The 19973-nt window shown below is 41.5% G+C and overlaps 1 protein-coding gene and 1 long non-coding RNA gene across 3 annotated transcripts in view; both read left to right on the top strand.

Moving 5' to 3' along the window:
* Positions 1 to 19973, top strand: part of ALK (ALK receptor tyrosine kinase) — a 751299-nt gene that overhangs the window by 129608 nt on the left and 601718 nt on the right. The window lies entirely within an intron of this gene.
* Positions 41 to 17343, top strand: LOC109365829. Its single transcript, XR_002111589.1, has 4 exons — positions 41 to 133; positions 1418 to 1553; positions 15306 to 15407; positions 17099 to 17343. It is a non-coding gene; the product is annotated as an uncharacterized LOC109365829 (long non-coding RNA).

Below are 19973 nucleotides of genomic sequence, written 5' to 3'. Positions count from 1 at the left end.
CGGTGCTGAGGGGGCGCGCGGCCGTGTTGGCACGCGCCGCAGCCGTTATGACTCGCGGCCCCGCCCGGCCCTCAGCGGCTCACTGATGGAGATGGCGGAGGAAATGCAAATAAGCAAACCCCAAAGTTACAGAGTTAGTAATTTTTCCATGCTTGCTCTATACGTCTATACTATGCTTGCTCAGGGGAGGGGTCTTCACGTGGGAAGGGGTCTTACTGACCTATAGGTGTGATTTTTGGTATTATAATGAAGGTAGTTTAGCTAAGGATGCATGAACACAGGTTGCCCAGTGAGGCTGTGGATGTCCCCACCCTGGAGGCATTCCAGGCCAGGCTGGATGGGGCTGTGAGCAATCTGGTCTAGAGGGAGCTGTGCCTGCCTATAGCAGGGGGTTGGAACTACATCATCTTAAAGGTCCCTTCTAACACAAACCATTCTACAATTCTATGATTCTATGATTCTGTGACCTTGAGTTTTCTTGCCAAGTTGGCAACATCATCATTGAACATCCTCATTGATGTTCGAAAGGCCTGCTGCCTCTGGGATATCTCAGGTTAAAGGATACTAAGTGTTTATTCTTCTCATACCTGATACAATGTTAGCTCAGCTTTTAGAATTTGCCTTCAATAGTAGAGCTACAGCTGGAGTCACCATCTCCTAGGATCACAGAGTAGCTTGGGTTGGAAGGGACCTCAGAGTCCACCCAGTCCCAACTTCAGTTCAGGCTGCCCAGGGCCCATCCAGCCTGGCCTTGGGCACCTCCACGGATGGGGCACCCACAGCTCTGGCCAGCAGTGCCAGAACCTCACCAACCTCTGAGAAAAGCAATTTCCCCTAACATCTAATAAAAATCTACCCTCTTTTAGCTTAAAATTGTTCCCCTCTGTCCTATCAGTATCAGACCATGTAGAAAGTTGGTCTCCCTCCTGTTTATAAGCTCCCCTCAAGTACTGGAAGGCTGCAGCATGGTCTCCCTAGAGTTTTCTCTTCTCCGTGCTAAATAAGCCCAGTTCTCTCAGCATATCTCCACAGGAGAGGTACTCCAGCCCTCTGAACATCGTGGCCTTCTCTGGACCTGCTCCAACAGCTTCATATCCTTCCTGCACTGGGGACCCCAGGCCAGGACACAGTACTCCAGCTGGAGCCTTATGAGGGCAGAGTAGAGGGGAACAATCACCCTGCTGCCACCCCTCTTCGGATGCAGCCCAAATATGATATGATTGGCTTTCTGGGCTGCAAGAACACACTACTGGCTTATGTCCAGCTTTTTGTCCATAAGGACCTCTAAATCCTTCTCAGGAGAGCTGCTCTCAATGAGTTCTTCTCTTAGTCTATGAACATATCTGCGATTGCTCTTACTTGGGTGCAGTACTTTGCAGTTGGCCTTGTTGAACTTCATTTCTCCCTCTCTGAACAGGAAGCTGGTGGGACAGGACATGAAGGAAAACATTTCCATTCTGGTGGAAACTGTAGGACAGGAAGACTGCTTGTGTGCCTGCATAACTGTCACAGAAAGAAACAGTACTGCTGATACCCATCAGGAACAAGGAAAGGTATTGCCAAAGATGTATTTATTTGTGTTTCTGGCTCATTTGATTAAATCTCAAATGGTTCCCTAGGCAGTGGCAGCAAGCCTTACTGCTTGATAGCTAACAAAAATCAGTATAGCTTTCTGGAGCTATAGCCCTCTAATCTGAGGGTCTAACCCTTTATATTTACTTCTGTCTGCCTCCAACCTAATCAGCAGACTTTCCAAACCAATAAGTTAAAAAACAGCTTTATATGCAAAGCCGAGAATAAAACATCTGTATGCATCTCGGAAGTCTTCACAACCTCCTGTTTTATTAGTATCTCTAAAATAACTTTTCTTTCCTGACTAATTCAGCCAGAAGCACTCAGCTAATCCTCATAGGACTGTTATGTGTATTTCCAATTAAGCAATTTATAAGCACTGGCTGCAAAGAGCTTTTTGTTCTTAAGAAAATTATTTCTTCATTAAGAACAAAACAAGTCTTTTTTTTCCCCTGCTTTATCCGAAAGCCCTTGTGCCCCCTTCACATATGGTTTAAGTACTGAGCTATGTAGGAGGAGATTAATCATCTTGTATCCCAACAAGCAGGCAAGACATGGCAGCTGGGTCAGCCTCACAGGGAATAGGCTTTTCTGTGTTTGTTTTCGGAGAGAAATCAAGCAGACAGACACTCACTTTCAAGCTACTGCCTTTGCCAGAGGCAACCCACACAATCATGAACCCTTCTGGAGTCTGAGTCATGTAGAACTGCCATAGATAAAATGAAGACAGGCAAGAGGGAAAAAAAATCTCATTCACATCCAGCTAATGAGTAGAATTTCCAAATTGCCTCCTGTTTTACAGGCTGTGTACCTTAATTAGATGAATCACAGAGGATAGAAAACACAGGCCAAGGAGCTCATAAGAGTCCACTTCATTCTTTTACACTAGCAGCATTATCTGCCTCCCCATGAGGAAAGCATGTCCCTCCATTTTCTCAGACAACAAAGTCTTCTGGCAAGAGGCATGAGCTAGTGTGGAAAATAAGAGCAGAAATGATGTACGATTGACTTGAGCTATCTGCATGTGCACTTTATTCCTTTTCCTCTCCCAAAATCTAACCATTAACATCAGTTTCTGTAAAGACACTTATCAGCCTGCCTCTGGTTGAGGTCAGGTCCATGACAAAACAACACGAGAGTCACTGAGCAGCAACACAGAGAACTAAGCTCAAAGATGGCCACCTGCATGTATTAGGAATTGACCCACAAGAAATCTCTCTGATGTGATAACAGGAAGACAATATGAGCCTTGGACACTCCTGGGACCCTTGAGAAGAAAGTCCATGTTAGTGTAATAGATAATTTGTATTCCCTTCATTTTTCTGTAGGACAGATTAGAATGAGGCAGGCTAACAGTCCATGAATGCTTGAGATTGATACCTGGTATCAGTTTGCAATACACAGACATGGAATAACAAATAAAACATAATTGGTGCGGTTAGTAAACAGATAACCTGTAGAAGTAGATAAGAAACCAACACATTGTGTCAGGTAAAACTATATCCAGCAGCACTGTATGTTTCTCCCAGAACTGGGGAGATAGTAGTGGTGGTTCAACTGTGATTCAGTGAAGAGAAAGGGTTTTTTACAATGAATTTAAAACTTAGTGATTTCATTCTCAGTCTCCATATATCATGATATGCTCACTAACACCAATTACTGTATCTGTTTACTGAGTAGATTTTTTTTCTAGCAGCACAACAAAGAAATGTGTGTTTGTAGTTCTCACAGCAAGTCCAGTGGTACAGAGTATTTTGGTTATTCTGGGTTTATGATGTCTGTTGCTTTCTTAGAGGTTTTGACAAGAGACTTTAAGAAAGATAGGGTAAGTACGTCACTGCACATGGCTCCTGGAACAGAGAAAACTCCATTGGCAAATGGAGAGCCACTGATCTGTAGGGTGAAAAAAATTAAAAATAAAAAAATGGAGACATTTCTGCCATGGCAGCTTGAAAAAAAGGAAAAGGATAGAGTGAAAAGATAATCATAGTTGGTGCTCAGAGTCAGTAATGTTGTGAGAATGAAATGCAAAGTAAATGACAGAAATAAATAGGGAAGTTGATAAAGGGACTATGGGATGCAGAGTTGTAGAAATAATGCCATAGTTGGAAATCAAGGATGAGGAGAGAAAAGTAATTGTCAATGATATGAACATAATGCAGGGATGGGGTTGATCTAGAAACTGTGCTTTGTGTTGACTGCAGTGTCAGAGAGGTCAGAAAGGGGACAATAATGTTAGGCAGGAGATAAAGTGAAAGTGGGAAAGAGTATGATCAGCCCTGAGTCTTAGAAACATTGCAAAAGGAGAATCGTTGGTGTTTAGATGTTTAGTGCAAAGACAATATAGACAACAATCAGAACTGCCTAGTTATTTACCTGAAGGAAAGGGGACATGGCAGAATCCTAGCTGTAACAAAATAAAGGGAATAAATAAGAGGGCACAGTCAGGGAGAAAGACCAGGATTTAATTTTGTTTGGTGTTCAGTCAGCAAGAGATGCGAGGGTGGTAATATTGCCAAAGAAAAGTTAAGTTGAAGGAAATAGATTAGGAGCAGTGAGTCAGCTATGTGAGTTCATGGTTGCACAACTGATAATTGAGGCTGCAGAAGAGTGAGAATTGTCTGAAGTTCCAAGGGGGCATTTCTTTCTGGGCTTTACAGCTCAGAGTCCCGTAGAACATACAAAGTTCAACAACACTTCGTCATCAGAGACCTGCATGAGGAGAAGGGAGCTGCAGTGGCCAGGGGCTGACAGAATGTTCTTGGGACAGGGACACAGACTTGAGAGAAAATCCTTCTTGAATTTAAATTAATCATCGGAGACATCACCTCTCAGGGGGATCTTCTGTGAGTACAGGTTTAGGATTTGTGCATCAGCTGCTGTAAAGCCTTCTGGAGCCAATCTATGAATTACCTACCTGGGTGATATATAACAAAACACTAACTATGGAGGCAGTAGTCATATTTCTGTCTATAATTGAACTGATCAGAATTTTTTTTTTTTTTTTTTAAAGCTTATCTTTGCTTTCCTACAGTACTACTACAAATTCCATATGGTATCCAAATACATTTTTCTCCTCTTATTCAAGCTTTTGTGGAAGGGGAACCACAATCTGATTCTCACGTACCTGCCTTAGTATCTGAGGTAGCAAACATGCTCCTCTGTTTCTCTGGAAACTAGCTTTACATGCACTGTTTCATCTACCCCTTAATTCTTCCACTGGGGCACTAAATCTGGACTAAGCTGAAATACTAGGACAATAATTCTTAATCCACTGTGGAACATTAACTGAGTGTTAAGACAGCTATTTGCTGTATATTATGAATGTAGCTCCATTTCATTTCCTCTCTGGAGATGCTGATTCACTGATGGAGTGATGTTCTTCCAGGCAGGAAAGGATTAAATAGAGACAACAGACTCAAAAGTAATAAATAAAGCTGTAGAAGCAAAATTGCCTGATATTGTATTAGTTTAGAAGTGCTATGTAAACATGTCATCAGAGCTGTGCTGTGATGCACACATGGAAGGGAGCAGAGTTAAGGTTGTGTCCTTAATTTTGTACTAGGGTAGTCCATGAGGTTACGGAGTTCACAGCTGGGTATCTTACACTGCAGCCTAGCACTGGGAAGGAGGTAGGCATCTGTTTAACTACAGCAGCACTGTCTTATTTTTGTTCTTTCTTAACTGTATTACAGTAAAAACGTTCTTGAAAGGAATACAAGTGCTACAACCCCTGCATCCCAAATGCAAAACTGAGGTGCTGGAGAAGAATGTGGTCCTTTCCTGTCCTTTCCATCAACAGAACATGCAGAAGAAAGCAAATATGTTTCCTGGTCCCAGCTTCTGAATGCAGTACAAGGTCGCACAATCTTCTTACTAGTGTGCTAGTGCAGAAGGGTTACGTGGCTGAAACTCAAACTCAGTGCTTCTCTAATGCACACAAAACAGGCTAGAATCACATGCAGCCTTTCAGTGAATCGTCATATCACCCTGTTTGGAGGCACCATCTTCTAAACTAGACAATTTATTCCTCTTCCCTCTCAGTTTTGTGAATATCTGATCCAGAAAGCAGCTATGCTGATACATACATACTGTCCTTCTGGCTGCCATGAGCACTGCTGGTGGTAACTTACCAAGCACCCTTGCTCAGGCCTGGGACAGGCAGTGCACTGGGAACACTGAGCACAGGCAGAAGGAAAGGGCTCGCAGGACTCTTCTTCTGTTTCTTTGGGGGTATGGCCAAGTGGCACACGTTTCAGCACATTTTTGAGTGTACTAATCTACTAATCCAGGGCCAAAAACTGATCCACATGAATTGTGAAAATTAGGCAGTTTCAAGGTGCAGAAGAACATTTGAGCTTGCTTGTTCCTTACAAGTAGCCATGTTCCTGCAGTGTTAACAAAGCAGCATGCTTGCCTCTTTTCTCCTGAGAAAACAAATATAGAAAGCTGTGACTGCTAGCAAGTTATGAGCGGGTTTGAGTTTGAGTCTTCTGTACGTGCAGAACTCCCCCAAAATCCTCTGCTTGTGTGTCTGGGATCTACAGTCTATTTCACCTAACTCAAACTATCAGCATGCTAAATAAGACTGGAAAGAGGAGCTAGTCTTTATTCCTGTGCAAAATCAGTGAGGCAGAATACTGAGTTTGATTTTCATAGTATGTTGTGCAGCTGTAAGAGAGAGATCAAGCCTCCAAGGCAGGCTATGGAAGTGACCTGCCCTCTGTGGCAGGTGAGCGTGTTCTCCCAGGCCTGGAGCACACACCTCTATGTCTAGCTCTTTTCTTCTGCTGTGTGTGCTGGTACCTCCCAGCATAGCTGCCCTTGCTGCACACTTTGGGGAGCCAGTGTCTCACAGCAGGGTCATAGTTGACATTCTTAGCACATTCTTTTCATTTCTTCCCCCTGGCGTAGCAATTAATATTCCACACACTGCTGCCTCATTTCTGGTCAGGCTATTCTTTACAATCTATTTTTAAGGTTTCCCCCAAACTTGCCTAGTAAGAGCTTTTGTATAATTGCTCATTGGGATTTGCATTTCAGCACAGCATTAGGTCTTAGATCTAGCTGCAGTCTTGCCTCACCTCAGCTAATTTAAAGCGAATGATCCAATGGCAGGAATACACGTTTGAATTCTCAGAACGTTATCATTCTCAATCGATTTATTTTATTGCATTCTATTTCCACTTTTAGTAATTCTGTGGTTTCTGCAGTAGGTCTTCAGAGCTCTCCTCCTAATTGAAGGGGGTATAGTATCTGTCAGAAGAATTTTTGGTGTATTTTCTAAGTACTTCTCATGTTTTCCAGGTTTTGTAGGTCTGACTTATTTGTGACTAGTGGTGCCAGCTAAGTGGTTCTCATTTTCTTTCCTCCTTTGTTATCTGCTTTAAATTTTCTTCTGTGATTGATAAGTTTGTGTATCTTCCTCTTAATAGACTCACAAGCCATCAGTTCCACCTATGTCATTGGATTTAGTTAGAAATGATGACAGTCTGAACCATAGTTGCTTTCCAAAAGCAAGCTTTAAAGTTTCTCTCTGTACTTGAATCTTGAATTCCCTGGTTTAAATTCATTTCTGGATGGCCTGACTAAAGTCTTTTCTTCACTCCTGCCCCTGGGTAAATAATTCTCTCTTTTTTCTTTCTTTCTTTCTTTCTTTTTCTTTTTTTCCTTTTCTGTGAGGATTATCTATTTGTAAAGATGTTCCTTGATGCTCTGTCTGCTCTTCCCTCAGGTCATTTTAGAAGGCTTCTTTTTCTAACTATTGCTCACATTATGATGTTTGCACGCAATTGACATCTAAAACATGTGCTGTCACTCTTACCTATGGAGTCTTAACTAGTCCAGGCTAGTCTGTTCTTTTTACTCTTTCCCCACTTGCTTCCTTGCTCCAAACGTTTTTTATTTGAATCTGGCAGGTACTGTTCCTCAAGTTCAAGCTCTTGTGATCCTGTCTGCCCGTCTGCCAGCATCCATAACCTTTTCCTTATAAATTGTTCTTAGCATTTTGCCAAGATATCATAATATGAACAAAATGGGAAAAAGTGCAGATGCTAATCACATTTATTGAATCATCTGGGTAGTGATCCTCAGCTTCATCTCCTCCCGTAATGTGCTTGATATGCTATCTTTATGGTCTCTTCCTATGAGAATAAAAATGACCTTTGGATTATTTTGCTACAATTTTAAGAACCCCTATGGTATATAGGTGATCTTACTGCCTTACTTGGGAAGTTTAATGACCTGAGTACCACTGGCCTTTCTCTCTGATGATAAGTGGAAGGAGAAGTAAGCTGCAGTCTCATCATCTCCTTGGGTGATCATAGTCATTTTTTTCTGTAGTTATGAGCCCATTTGAATCTCTCTCCACTAGTAAATAAAGCAAAATAACTTGGCAAGGCACAGCTAAAGCCATGTGGCTACCAAAGCAAGGTGGCTGTGACTGTGTCCAGGCTGTCTACAGGGAATGATCTGTAGCTTGTGTCAGCATCTCAGATAAGGAAGAACATCATCTGACACAGGCCTGACCTATGCTAGTTAACAGTATGTAGAGGCCCCCTGTTTCAGGCCTGTGTCCAGACCAAGACATTATGTCCTTTGGTAAGGTGTATATCGTGCTACATTTGTTCATTTTTCTCTGATATGTCTGTTGGAGATGAGAAAGAAGTTCAATGCCTTTTGTGTGCATCATTCTATGGGACTGAAGGTAAAGGGACTACTGCTGCAGTGAGATGTGATTAGGCTCTGTGCTGCTGTGAGAGAAGGCAGACCTTGCAGAGGTATCCAAATTGTTTTATAACTGTCTGTCAGCGATTGCTTTCTCTGTAGCTGAAGTTAGCCAGACTTTGGAAAATTTCATCTGAAATTAGCAATTCAGCACACAGGAAAATTAGAGTCAGGCAAATATCTTGACTTTTAAGATGTTTACAAATAAGATGGTACTTTCATTTGGAAGTTGTACTTCTTGCGGGCTTTGTAAGAACAAACATCTCCAGTATGAAGTAAGCTACTTTTGTTGTATCCAGGAACACATGAACTGGGCAAGTCATATGCTCTGACTAATTTTAATTTGGACATCCTCAGCAGGATCTAGTTAGAATCTGGCAGCTAAATTCCTGGCTGGTGACATATGCAGCAAACCTTCTCCAGTCCTCCAGCATCTCAGTGCCAGCTCATCTGCCGGACTGCGTGCAGCTCCATCCACCCACAGCTGGCAGCTTCTGCTAAGCAGGGCAGAGCACTGCTGTGTGGGGAGTGGGGAGCAGGGTCAGCAAACAGGTAAAGCAGACAAAGAGGGCAAAAACTGGAGTCTGTTCTAGGGCTTGACATTAGAGGAAGGAAAGAACTGTAGGACGGGAGAAAAAGCAGGGAGGAAGCAGTACCAGAATTATACAACCCTATGTCTGTATTCCATTATAGAAGCAGTCAGGCTTTCCTGACAAATATCTGTATTATCTGGTGATTAAGTATGTATCCTGTATCACTCAAGTTTGCTCATTGGGTTTCTCCCTTATGTGATTGATCCATAAGGATGATAACAGACATCTACAGCTACCAGTTACTTATTAGCACACAGTACAGAGGTTTGTACTGGGGACCTAAAAGGTTTCAGTTCCATTTGGAGGTCACTAGGGTTGCATATAATATCATTTATTTTCTATTAACGTGGGAAGTAACTTAATTTCAATGAAATGCTAGGTACGTAAATTAAACCTGGCCAGAAATACAAATTTCTGTCCAGCTGAAAATGTTAACAATTTCCATTTGCCTTGAGACAAAAGAAAAAACTTGCTGTATTTTTGTGGAAGTGTGATAGAACAAAGTGCCCTTCTCTTACTTTTTCTCTGTCATCTGTCATAATTTGTGAGCTATGTGTCATCAAAGGGTTAACAGTTATAAAGAAAATGAGGTGAGTAAAGCTTACATGGAAGGGTGACTCTGATCTTATAGATAGCGTGAGCCAGAGCTTAATCCAAGATTAACATGCTGTACAAATTAATTAAAAGAAACAACTGTAAGGAAGCTAGTTCTGCTCTTCAGCAGGTCATTTAACATACATTTAATGCAACTGCCAGTGCAATTCCTATCATGGAAACAAATCTCATTAAAAAATACATCACCTCTTCACACACATGTAAAGCAAGTAAAGAGTGTGCTTCTACCAGGTGAATTTGATGTAACTCACATGCAGAGCAGAGATCGTGTGCGTTTCAGTATGCAGTCACTGTTGCTTTAATCTAAGTTTATACTTTCACTTGGAGAAATGTCCTTAACTAATGAGGAAGAATGGACTGCTGTAAACCTTTTGATACGCAGTAGAGCAGCACGATTCTCATGTTTTACAGGTGGAAGACCTGACTAACTGAGGTAGCTTAGAAGTTACGTGCCCCATATTGATGGCAGACAATTTCAAGGGAAAATCTGAAGTAACAATAGCTTCAAACTCATATTCCTCCCCCAGCTTTTTTTTTTTTTTGCTTACAGACTCTTGTAACCAGTGGTTGTATGTTCTTAGGCTGATAATCTCCTTGAGTCTTACTACTGAGTAGAAGTTCAGATAAAAGGAATCTCTGAAAGCAAATACTTTTTGAAACTGTAAAAATATAAAATGAAAAAAAACTATATTGTGTTTATAAATCAGGACATCATCATATTATTATTCTCTTGGAGCAGTTTATGGAGCAGTAAAGGCAGAATTCTGTATAGAGATGAAAGTCAATATCTATCTCCATCCCTGCACCAACATTAGAAGGAAATATTGCTAGACATTGCAAACTAGGAGGGAAAGGACGAATATTAACTAGAGTCTTTTTCCATATTATAGTCTCATGTAACAGAACAAACGACTATATAGTCCATCTTTGTATTCTGATAGAATTCTTACAAAGCAATAAAAAGGCAGACATTCCTAAACATTTGGGAGGATGTCTTTAGAGTCAGTGTTCTTCCTTTGCAAGGTGAGAAACTATAATAAAACACATTTGAATAAAAAGCAAGGATAGGAAGAATACCAATGTTTTCATCTATATTTTAAAATGCACACATAGGGAGCAGCATAAGGTCAGCAAACCTTTTCTTATTTATGATCCACGAGGCAGTGTCTACGTGTCCATTCATTTCGCACAGATTTTCCAGGGCTGACTTGAAACTTGATGGTCTTAGTGAACTTCATTCAGGCCCATGTCCTGAATTGGAATAAGATAGGAAGGGGCTGTTCAGCATATTACATTTTGTTCAGTGTCTGGTACAGCCAGGAGGTGGCACTGGAAGTCTAGTTTACTGCCTCTGAAGCTCAGGTTCTAGGTATTTTCCAGTCTTCGTGCTGTGAAAAGATGGTGTGTTGCTGCTGCACTTCTCCCATCTACACCACTTAGTGGCAACTGGTTGCACACCACTCAGATTTGCAAGGCAACTAAAAGGATCCCAGCAAGCTTGCAGAGCTCTTTAGGAAATGTTGCCTCATTTATTATTAGTACTAGTAGCATTAGTAGCAGTATTCTGACTGCTGACTCAACTCTGCTGTTCAGGTTTGAGCATACATATTCTTTGTGTGCACACCCTTCCAAAAGCTGGTATTTGCTTTTGCCCACAACAGCAAGTGAATGAAAATGTACAGTTAGAGCAATTGCTTGACAAGTAGCAGTATATTCCCTCTCCTTTCTTATCTTCCTTATTCCTTAGCACTCATAATTGGAGATTTAGTAACTATTTTGTGTTCACGTATCTGGTGAAGTGATTGTGGACAAATAGTGTTTGTTTATCCTCACCAGGAGGAACTGAATGGGAATTCCTACTGAGTGTCTTTATAGTAATCCAGTGTCATAATGAATAATTCTGTAAGTTACTCACACGAAAAGCAGAGAAAAACCATGAGTGAATGCAGCACAAATGGAAGAAGTGAGAGGAACAAGGAGAGAATAGCAAACCCAGTTGCTATCAGCTAGAGTACTTTCTGCATCAGCTCAAGTTTACAGTCGATGTCTTCTAAAATAAACAGCTTTGGGTTGGGTCAGCACACGAAGGGAGATTGTTGGGGAAAAAGCAGATGTTGCACAGAAGTATGGCAAATAATTTGGTAGTCTAAACTGTATCTGCATGGGGAATGACTATTAAATAAGCAAAAGACTTCAGCAAGATCTTTTTTTCTAAGAGCTACTAGCTGCTAAGTAACAACAGCAACAACAAAAGCATATGTACAGAAATAAGTCCCAAACCTCTATGTGTTAGGTTTATCAGGCTGCTGCAACCCCAGGGTAGGTATTGCTGCCTCTACAAAACAAGGCATATACTGTCCTTTGCCTCTCAAGCAGATTTTTCTATGTCCTCTTACTGTGGCAGCTGTAAATGGGAAGATGGAAGAAGGGCAAGGGAAGAATATAGTAAGCTTTGTCTTAGTGTTTGATCACCTTTAAGAAAAGGCAGGAATATTGTCAATCTTGATGTTCTGAAGGACCTGAAAAACTGATAGATGACTGGAAATAGAAGCAGCTCACCCAGTTAAACAAGACTGCAAGAGGAACAGACGATGCAGAGGTTTTTTCATACAACCAAATACAAAGGCAAGAGAAGCACGCCTCAGGAAGGCAGGCAGTGAGAAGAGGTGAGAGGATTCTATTCACAGGAAGTACTGAAGCTACTATATTCTTAACTTTGATTTATTGGCCACCCAGAGAGGCTGTGGAGCCTCCTTCTCAGGAGACACTCGAGACCCTCCTGGAAACCTACTATAGGGAACCTGCTTTAGCAGAGGGTTGGGCTATATGATCTCCAGAGGTCCCTTACAACCCCTACAGCTTTGTGATTCGGATTCTTCGATTTCAAAGCAGCAATGTATGGTAGAACCTGGTTCTAAATGGATGTAGTTACCTAAGTGGAAACACAGATAGAAGGAGATGTGGTATCTTCTCTGCAGTCCTGCATCTCGGGATAGTTATTCCTAGGACTGGTCAGAGGAGGGAGAGAAGCTGCGTTCCTTCCAATCTTTCTGCTAACAGTTCCACTGTTTTTAAAAATTCTAAGGTAAGACTAACAATAAGCTGGGAAGAAATCATAAAAGTATCACTGATATTTCCCTCAAACTTCTTAAGTTTCAGCCCACTACAGATTGCACATATATCCTGAATGCTAATGCAGGCTGTGCACCCAAGACAGATAACGACTCCACTCTGGACAGAAGTGCATGGGTGAGAGAAGAAGTCACCTGCCATGTCCCTTCTTATCTCTGACTGCTCTGCTAATACCAGTTGCAGAGATGGCATTTGAAAGGCCAGCCTGTGCACACAGACACAAACTCAAAATGAGGGCAAGTAGAACAAGCAGCCAGACAGACTGCAGAGATTCTTGTAACTTCCCATCACTCCTGACAAGACTGGAGTTAAACTGGTATCTATCACCAAAGGGCTCCATACCTTATGGTCCCTTCTCTGATCTTTGGAAACACATCTGTGCGTGGTACTATAAGTCTTTTCACATCAGACTGAGGACTGCAGCTGCCAGGTGGTCTTGCATTGCTCTAAGCATCTGGGTCCAAACATCTCATCGTAGACAATGACATTTGGATTGGAAATGCTATTTTGACTCCTCTTTTTTTCAGTTACCACAGCCTCGAGGATGATGGTTATAATAGCTGGAATATTTCAAAACTGCACCAAGCTCTGTGCTGACAAAACAGCAATTTGTATGTGCTCGGTACTTCTGGCTAATCTCAGCACAGAGTTCACATGCTGAATGAATCTTTTCTTTCATCATTCATTGTACCGACTTGAGGTCATGCTCCACTGATACTTGCAAACAGCACCCGTCTCTGTCAGTCACAGCCATGCACAAAAAGACCTTGAAAGGAATTAACTATATCTAATAGACATACTCAGCTCACACAGCCCCTCAGATGGACATGAGAGCATTAGGGTCTCATTAGGCAGGAGGAGGGAATAGGGGTAAGCCTACAAAAATAGGAATACTAGTGTTTGAAATGGTATCAACATATGTCATGACACAGATATTTAATTTGAGGCTTTTTCTGAGAGATCTGCAAAACCCAGTAGTTATGGCAAAGCTAACTTACTTTGTTTTGTATGGTGACAGTTAAAAAAGATGAAGTGACAGTTTGCAGTCCTGCTAACCAAGCACAGTACTGTGGATCACTTCAAGAGAGAAAAGTGGTGACTGGATTTAGTTCAAAGCTGTAAGAAAATTGAGATCAGACCAATAACACAAATAATAAAAGTGCTTTGCTTCTTGTTGAAAAATGAACATGGCAGCAATAAAGGTGCTAATCACAAGGAGTCACATTGTTGATGAGCAAGGTCACATGAATGTGATCAAGAATGTGAGAATTAAGGTCATCTGTGCAACTGATAGCAAATCAGAAATCCATCCTTTCTTCTTCTTTCTCCTTTCTTTCTTTTCTTTTTCATTCCAGAAGCTTCAGGAGACTTCTTCACTGGTATAAGACTAATTATTTTGGGATTGGGAGCAATTCTATATCTGATTAGCAGGAACACGTATAAATTAGCAACACCTAATTCTTCATTTATCTTCTTATCCCAGAATCACTAAGTACTTAAGTGAACATTTGATAAAGCCTCACTGCATTTGTGCTGTAGAAAAAAAGTGACTTTTATTTCATGGACCAACAAATTGAGGCTGTGGGAGGAACTACTGAAGATCACTACAGGCAATGCTTGACCTAAGATAGGAACTCAGTACTTTCAGCTTTCATATACAACTCCCTGAATAATGCTTTTTCTTGCTAATGAGAAAATCTGTCCATTCCAAAGAGAATATCTGGATGCTCTGACTTTTGCTTTGCCTCCCAGAATAGGCGTATTAGGCTGACTGACTTTCCTGTGTTACTAATTTTACTCATCTGTACACAGAATGATCAAGAACTTATAAAAATATTAACGCTGAGTCATATACCAATAAAACAAACAAATTCACTCTGGCAGCTGCAATAGTGAATTGAACTTACTCTTGCTGTGCCTAGGCATAATGTGGCATATGGTATTGTGGTGATTTCAGTTCATTTCAGAGTTTCTTTTTGACATATCATTAAGTTTCATCATCTCTCAAATAGAGTTACTGGAAGAGCAAATATAAGTCTTCCAATATACTACAAACAAGGGACTATGCGTGTCTCCTGGCCCATGTAAATCCACCTGTGAGCACTGCTAAAAAAATGAACAGGTGTTGTAAACTTCTAAATTCAATCTATGCAAAGATCTCTGCATCTAATGTGTAAAGGCAAGCAAGAAATGTTTTCCAGAGATTGAAGCAGACGTGTGGATCTCTTCCTGACTCTCTAGTTTGAATCTGTCTATGTTTAGAGTCTTTAAAGCACAGATTCTACCTCAGTTTTCCCATACATTCATGCAGCCTTTTCACTGACAATAACAATGAGATTTTAAAGTGAAAAGTGACATGTTAAACAGGAGATAGGATTGTTTTACTGATTTAAGTCCAAATTAAAAGACTATAATTTCTTTTGAGAAATATGCCATTTTTTAAAATTACAGACAGCAAACTGAATGGTCAATTTTACAAGCCAGAATGCTAAGTACTGAATAGCAGAATATTACTGTGGATTCTGGAAAACAGAGGTACCTGGTGTTGTAGCATGAGAGCTGCACTGACTATCTGACCATCAATAAGTTGCTAGTGCTCAGATGGTGTGTTATTCACATACTATGGATCTTGTTCATGTCTGACTCATATCTCCTGCATTTTCATAGAATCACAGAACCATTGCAGTTGGAACAGACCTCTAAGATCATCTAGTCTGACCATCAACTCATCATCAGAGATTTGCATGGCTTATCCTTCTGGACTCCAAGGTACTGAGCCTCCTGTATGTTACTCTGTGTGGGGGTCTGGGATCAAACATCAGGGAGCAGTAGCAGTCAGTGCCAGAGCTTCCAGACATCCATATGTCAGAGAGTGCTCAGCTCTTGGGATACGAGGTGGATTTTTTCTTCTTTCAGCAGTTAAAAGGGAAAAGAAAGAAAAAAAAAAAAAAAAAAAGGAAAAGAAATAAACAAATCCCTAGAATGTGAGTCAGAGTAAGAAAAGTGAAAAGCTGTAGCTTGAGAAGAATGGGCTTTTCATTTCATCTCATCATTATTCTTAACAGTCCTGCATCCTATTTCATATTTTATGGCTTGTTATCTTTAAATCATGATAGGGAAACATCCAGACTCTAAACTGAGGATGACAGAAAGCTGACGTCAGTGAAAGTGAAGGGAGTAGACTTTCACTAGACCAGGTTCTTGAGATTTAGTGTGAAGAAGGATTTTTATTTACACCAGAATTGCATGATATTTCATGAATATCTGTTCGGATACATTGGACAGTAATCCAGTCAAAACCCCAAGCTCTGCAGAGCAAGTGTACTTTAAAGCAAGGAAAGTGTCCTCCAAAGAGCAATGATTCCCCACAGAAAGACAAAGTAAGCATGAGACAGTGAAGGCTGCTTCGTGATGTCAGACCAGAACCTTAGAAACTGACTGTCATTAATGGGCAGATTCCCTTACTTACAGCTTTTGCTGATGTGAAGTGGCATCTTAACATTAGGATAATTCTGCTGACATTTCCAGACCTGCTTCTGGAGATGGTATTGAAGTATTTAGAGTGGAGCCAGTGAAACAAAGGTCAGGTTTTAGGAGGTGTAAGAGAAAAATGTGACACCAGAGCACTGCAGGTTAAACAAGTATTGTGGTTTTGACTGGCATAGAGTTAGTGTTCTTCATGGTACTTGGTGTGGTGGTGTTGGATTTGGAAGGAAAATAACGTTGATCCAGATTTAATGAAGAACATCACCACCAGGTGGATCAGACTGCTAGAATTGAAGAGGTTCAGCTGATAAATCTCTAGATAGACTAGAAATGGATGGCTAGATTATTGTCTTATTGTACCTATATATATTATCAGTAGACACTTACTTGTTCTTTTAATTAGGCAAAAATTTGTCAGAGTGTGCAAAATATTGCTTATCCCACTAAAACCAGAGTTATGTACTGAGGGCTCACAGCCCTTTCTTCAACTTCTACATAAATACTTTTATTATTTATAAGTGTGTTCATAGGAATGTATTCTCATTGTACACACTCTGCCTGCCACAACTACCTGCTTATTGAACAAGCTAAATGTGGAAGCACATTCTAATGGTTGAGCTGACCTTTATTTTCTGTTCTGCAACAGTATGGGTAAAGCAGGAAAAATTGCATCCAGCTGAGTTGGCCCAGAGGGAAACCAGACCAAGAGACTTTAATTTTGGGTTTCAATTGTGTGTTGCAGAGAAACTTGTTTGTCTTAACTTCTGAAAAGTGTGACTGAATTTAGCCTTAAAAGATCCCATCAGGATGAGGAGTAAAATGATTTCTATTAGAAAATGTCAAAATATTTGCAATTTTTCTTTCTTTTTTTTCCCTTTTTGCTAGCCATAAATGACTGTCCTACACGCATTCAGACTTCACTAGTAGCCCAGGTTATACCATGATATTCCATCTTTCTGCATCTTTTCCTCCAGGTTTGTGGCTTGGTTGTAGAGTTAAAATTTGCCAAATATCACAGCATACCACAGATTGGAGGTAGGGCATCTGCAGAAGAGAAGCTATGAAGATCCTGTATCAGCAACAGTACCACTAACTGTGTGGCCCTGAAACCTTGCAGGGTAGGGAAAGATGAAGGTCAAACCCTGGTAGCAGTGGGATAAAAACTGTGTGGAAACGTTCAGCTATGGATTGCCTTATTGCCCAGCTGTTTGTAAAGCAAAACGGCTTGTCTAATTAATTAAAAAAAAAAAAGTTGGTCAATTAATTGGACTTAAATCTTTGGATGATTAATATTGACCTAAGTCTCCAGACGTCTGTGCAACAGCTCTCCTTTCTGCACAGGATAAACAAAGCAGTGCCACATTCCCTCACTTCCAAAAGCCTTGCAGTGTTCCACATTTATCTTGGAGCCCATGTTAAGAACACGGCTAGTTTTTGCTGTGATTAATTCTTTCTAGCCCAGCAAAAAAAAGTACCACATATTTGAAGTTCCTCTACTTTTGAGGGTCTTATTATCACTGCCAGCTCAGAGGAGGAGGAACATTGGTTGGGAAGCTGCATCTTTTCACCAGGAGGGCAATATGCTGATGGAGGATCCACTGAGGCAGTGGCTGACTGCCACAGAATCTCATTTCCTCAGGAGGATCTCAGAGAAGAGACTCTTTACAATGATGGACAAGCTTTGAATAAGTCTTGCTGTAATGTATGCAAAATCACAGAATCACAGAATGGCCAGGGTTGGAAGGGACCTCAAGGATCATGAATCTCCAACCCCCCTCCCACATGCAGGGCCACCAACCTCCACATTTAATACTAGATGAGGCAGCCTAGGGCCCCACTCAATCTGGCCTTGAACACCTCCAGGGACGGGGCATCCACAACCTCTCTGGGCAGCTGTTCCAACACCTCACCACCTCATAGTAAAGAACTTCCCCCTGACATCCAACCTAAATCTTCCTCAACTTAAAACCATTTCCCCTTGTCCTGCTGTTATCTACCCTTTCAAAGAGTTGATTCCCCTCCTGTTTGTAGGCTCCCTTTAGGTACCGAAAGGCTGCAATTTGGTCACCCCACAGCCTTCTTTTCTCCAGGCTGAACAAGCCCAGCTCCCTCAGCCTGTCTTCATAGGGGAGGTGCTGCAGCCCCCTGATCATCTTTGTGACTCTCCTCTGGACCCTCTCCAACAGCTCTCTGTCTTTCTTGTACTGGGGGCTCCAGACCTGGACACAGTATTCCAGATGGGACCTCACAAGAGCAGAGTAGAGGGGGAAAATCACCTCCCTGTCCCTGCTGGCCATCCCTCTTTTGATGGAGCCCAGGATACCATTTGCCTTCTGAGCCACAAGCACACACTGCTGACTCACGTTAAGCTTTTCATCTATCAACCCCCAGGTCGTTCTCCACAGGGCTGCTCTCAAGGACCGCTCCTTCCAGTCTGTATGGATGCCTGGTATTCCTCCAGCTCAAGTGCAAAACTTTGCACTTTGCCATGTTGAACCTTGTCAAGTTCACCTGGGCCCACTTTTCTAGCCTCTGGAGGTCCCTCTGAATGGCATCCCTTCCTTCAACCATGTCAACCGTACCACTCAGCTTGGTGTCGTCAGCAAACTTGCTGAGGGTGCACTTGATTTCATCATCCATGTCATTGATAAAGATGTTAAAGAGCACCGGTCCCAAGACAGACCCCTGGGGGACACCACTCGTTACCGGGCTCTACCTGGACATAGAGCCATTGATCACCACCCTCTGTCTGCGGCCTTTCAACCAATTTCTTATCCATTGAGTGGTCCACCCATCAAATCCACATCCCTCCAATTTGGAGATAAGGATGTGGTAGGGGACCATGTCGAAGGCCTTGCTCAAGTCCAGAAGTGAAACCTAAATGAAACCTCAAGTCCAAAATGAACCTAAATTCCCTTCTTCTCACATACTTATTCATACTTGCTTTAGACTTTTCCCTAATTCCCTTCTCTCACAGTGGGATTCCTTCTAAAAAGAAGAACGATAGTTCATTCTCAATGGTCTTGGTACTGTGAGAATTTTATTCATGATGATCTGGACAAAAGAGATCTTGAACTATGCGAAAACCACCATTTCATGTATTGCTCAATTTTTCATAACTGTAAGACCATAAAGAAAGTGTTAAATCGTGCCCTGCACTGGTGTATAGTCAATCCCCAATTGACCATGGGGCAATTTTTTCATGTGCCAGATTTACTACTCAGTGCTATTGTTGGAGGAGAAGCCAGAACTGCTCCAGTTCTGATCTCAGCTGTTCACAGAAAAACATGTTTTCAGTTCTGAAAAATAAAGTTAAAAAAAAAAAAGAAGGCATAAATATTTTACTGGCCACAAACACTCCCCAAAAGAGCAGTAAATAGCACAAAAATATCAAGGTCAGTATTTATAACCAATGTCGAAACTGATCAAATAAGTCACTGAGAACACTTCTTTTGAAAGTATCCTGTCCTCACACCAAGCAAAAGCAACCCATCTGATTGCACTTGATGTGACAGCTCCCTTGTGACAGCTGGGTGCAGCTCTGGCAGTAATCTCTAGAAAGTATGTAATGCATGGGCACTTTGGAAAACAGCACCATGCAGGGGGGCACTCTGGTGGAACACAGACATTTGGAAAGTGCTCCCATCACTGCCCACGGTTTCAAGTATCTGCTGAATCTTTCTCTAATACGTGAGCTGAAAACATACTTCAAACATACATCAGCATCTTTCCATTCATTAAGGTATTTGTGGAGAAGTAGGATCTGCACTTGAGTATACCTTCAGGGTGTAATTGTGTGTTGCTAATGTGATGGCTAGAGCTGGTGATCCAAATGGCAGCGTATGAAAG

This window comes from Meleagris gallopavo, chromosome 2 (assembly GCF_000146605.3).
Source record: "Meleagris gallopavo isolate NT-WF06-2002-E0010 breed Aviagen turkey brand Nicholas breeding stock chromosome 2, Turkey_5.1, whole genome shotgun sequence".
Lineage (NCBI taxonomy): Eukaryota > Metazoa > Chordata > Aves > Galliformes > Phasianidae > Meleagris > Meleagris gallopavo.
This window is presented reverse-complemented; position numbering and strand designations above follow the sequence as displayed.